General features: G+C 50.1%; 1 pseudogene; it reads right to left on the reverse strand.

Annotated features, from left to right (window-relative positions):
• Window positions 1-2,373: 2,373 nt before the first annotated feature.
• On the reverse strand, window positions 2,374-3,011 carry LOC101656617 (annotated as a pseudogene).
• Window positions 3,012-3,491: the final 480 nt, after the last annotated feature.

The raw sequence follows: 3,491 nt of genomic DNA on the forward strand, positions 1-3,491 counted from the left end.
CCACTTGTTTATCTTCAAGCCTTTAAGACCCCAGATGCTATAGCTTTTGATAGCCGGGCACCATCAGCTTTCTTCACCACATTTGCTTATGTACCTACTTTGTCTTCAGCGATCATGTAGGGAAGGCGAGCATCATGGAATACCAGTTTAATAGAACAAAGCAGTTTTTTGTTGAGGGAGTACTTGAATGGAGGTGCAATATCCATCTGCTACCTTAATACTAAACCTATAAATATATGCACATGGATCTATTTTCCCATCCTCATATATAAATATAGTACATAAGTACATGCATGTATTTAGACCTCTATGAATGCCCTTTGCCTCCTACTTCTTTCTTCTATTTCCTTTTACTTTCCTTTTGTCCCACTATCATGCTCAGCATTCATTTGGGTTTCAGTAATTCCTCTCAAGCCCTACCAGGCCTCCTCTACCCTCCTCGCCACTGATTTTGGATCACTTGTTGTTCTCTTGTCCCTGGATTTGTTAACACCCACTTCATTTCCTCTGCTCCCCCGTCCCCCATCTCCCCCTGGAACTATCGGTCCCATTGTTTTCTCCTCCAGATTGTTTATCCCACCTATCTTATCAAGATTGACATGCAAAGACAATAATATGCACAAAAAACAAGACAAAGCAAAGCAACAAAAGAAAACAACAAAAACCAACAACAAGAAAAAGAAAAGCCTATGAGTAGTTCAAGGTCTGTTTGTTGACCTTTAGAAGTGTTTTCCAGTCCAGTCTGATGGGGTGCCATGCCCTGGCCCCAAAGCCTATTTTTGGTATTCCCTGGGGACTTCGTTGCTCTGTTCCCCTTGCTGTTCTGTTGCACACCCTTAGTGTTTCGCCTCGGTGGTGGGGTCAGATTGGGCACAATTCCCACACTGTGTCTCCAGTGTTGGATCAGTGAGAGATGTTGTGTCTCGTAGGGGGGCTGGCCCTATGCTCCTCTCTGTGTTTTGGCTGCTCTGAGCAGGAATATTATCCTCAGGGCTTGGTGTAAACAGAACTCTTGCATAAGGGTCAGTTTGGGCTGAATCTTCTTTCTCCAGACTCTGGGAAGTCAGTCTGAATTAAGACTGACACACGATGACATGATGGTGAGGGATTTACAACACACTCTCTGTGTGAGGCAGGGTTGACTAGAGAAACAAATCCAATGATACTCATATATGTGTAAGAAAGAGCCTTAGATTAGCAAGTCATTATATATCAAGAAAACATCCCAGCCCAGTCAAACTCAAGTCTATAAGTCTGATACCAGTTCATCAATCCCTCTTCAGACTCACGCCGCTGCATGCAATGATGCAGAATGCAGGAACATCACAGGCTGGTAGATGCAAAGTCTTGTGGATCCAATGGGGGCGGAAGCATCACAGGGCTCCAGCGGGCCCCAAAGTGGCTTCCAGCAGGAATGTGAAGGCAGAGAGGGGGGGGGAGATTCCCAGACCCTTCCTCATGAGAAGGCCGTGCCCACAAAGAGGTACCATCAGGCTGTGACATGACTGACAGGCTAGGCTCCACCCGTACACTTTTATATACCTGCAAGTTGACATGGAATTATGTAACTACCACAGTATCTAAGCATCTCCACTTCCCCCTGGCACACACAGTCTTGGAAACGTTCTGTGATCCATAATCATGCAAAGCAGAGCAGGTGTGGCAGTGACTGCATTCTGCCACTTAGCTGTCTGTGATCTTGAACTAGTTATTTCACCTAAGTTTCGGATTACTCAACTAAAAAAGTCAAATTCAAAAGGGACAATATTAAAGAAGGCCTAAATAGCTAGGCCTTCAAGGGTTGGGAGACTACTCTTATGAAGCTGGTAATACTACCCAAAGCGATCTACACATTCAACATCAAAATAGACGAAAATGACACGTTTCATGCTCTGTATATCTTACCACAATAAGAAATGTTTGGGGGGTTTTTTGGTTCACCAGGTAATTTATTCGTTTTAAAGTACAGACCAGGGAAGCAGTGAGGGCAGTGCTGTGGCCCTGCACATACGAATCCCACTCGTCTCTGCCCTAGGAGCACCTGGCACAGCACAAGCTCCAGGCCTGCTTCGCTGGCTGCAGAGTACAGTGCTGAGCCAGCATTTACAGCCAATGCCCAGCACGCTTGTGTGCTCTCTCCCCGTCTTCTAGCTCCGCTCCCGGCAGATGCTGGCTGCGGTAGTGCCTGGCTGCTCCGGCGGTTTGGGTAAAAGCTAACCAGCCAATAGCTGCAGACTTCACGGAAAGACCTCACAGATGGGTGCTGTGGGCCTGAGCTTGATCTGGGCACTTTCTGTGCCACCTGAGCCCTGCTGTGACTGAGGGTGTCCCCATGTCCCAGGATGGCGATGGAGGAAGGGCAAGCTAGGCCAGTGAAGGATTAAGTCTTTATTGGGCTCAGACCAGGAGTCCATGGGTCTTTAGAACCTCTGTGTACTTGTTGATCTTTGTCTCCGAGTTCTTCTCGGCCTGTCTCCGCAGCCTCATGAGCTGCTTCTTCCTCCTGTCATGGAGTTTGGCCTTCTTCTTCCTCTTCTCCTCCAGGGCTGCTGGCACGGCCTGGTACTTCCAGCCCACCTCATGGGCTAGGCAGCCCAGGTAAGCAAATTTGCATGTGGGCTTTAGTCGTACCACCTTGAGGGCAGTAGGGACCACCATCCGCTTTTTCTTATCATTGGGGGGTGGGATCCCATCAACTACTTTGAGCCTGGCCCCGCTTGGTCTTGTGGGACAGCATGCCTTGCACGGTTAACCAGACGATGGGGCTAGGGGCCCGGAAGTGGTAGGGGCCTCGGGAGGGGTTGGTGTTCATGCGCTTCTGCAGGAAGGCCAGGTACTTCAACTTGTTTCTGTAGAAGTTTCCAGAAATGGTGATGCCCTCACAGCACACCACCACCACCTTGCGGCCCAGCAGCACTTGCTTGGCCACAATGGCCGCCAGCCGGCCCAGGAGATGGCCACGGCCATCGAGCACCAGGACCTGCCCCTCCGCCATCTTCGGCAGCCGCCTGGGAAAGCCAGAAATGTTTTTTTAAAGAGATCAATAGCTACCTGAACAGATGGCTGAGACTGAAGAAAGACCCTGTGTCAGTGGCGGGGTGCAGGGGCCGGCTCCTCTCAGTTAACAGGGGCTGGCATTATCATTGTCATCCCACTTGGCAATGAAGAAGCCTCCCGCAGAAGGTTCTTTCAGAGCACAGGCCACTGAGAGCTGTGTCCAGGGATGGACCCCTCCTGAGGTCACGTGCAGCGGTGGTTCGCCTAAGGTGCTTTGCTTCGGTAAGTGCCAGGGAGTAGAGCCGCTGTCCTTAGGAAGCGAGGTTGCTGGGGCCAGTTTCCTCCAGCTTCACGGTGCAAGAAATTCAGCTATGCCAGCTTGTGCCAAGGTCCACCCACAGGGGACAAGGGATGGGGGGGTGGGGGCATGGATACAGCCTCTACTCACGTGTGAGCATCACAGCAGGTCCGGCAGATGTCAGGGCTGAGATGAT

Source organism: Echinops telfairi, unplaced genomic scaffold (genome assembly GCF_000313985.2).
Source record: "Echinops telfairi isolate 266 unplaced genomic scaffold, ASM31398v2 ScPeMD7_6273;HRSCAF=7185, whole genome shotgun sequence".
Taxonomy (NCBI): Eukaryota; Metazoa; Chordata; class Mammalia; order Afrosoricida; family Tenrecidae; genus Echinops; species Echinops telfairi.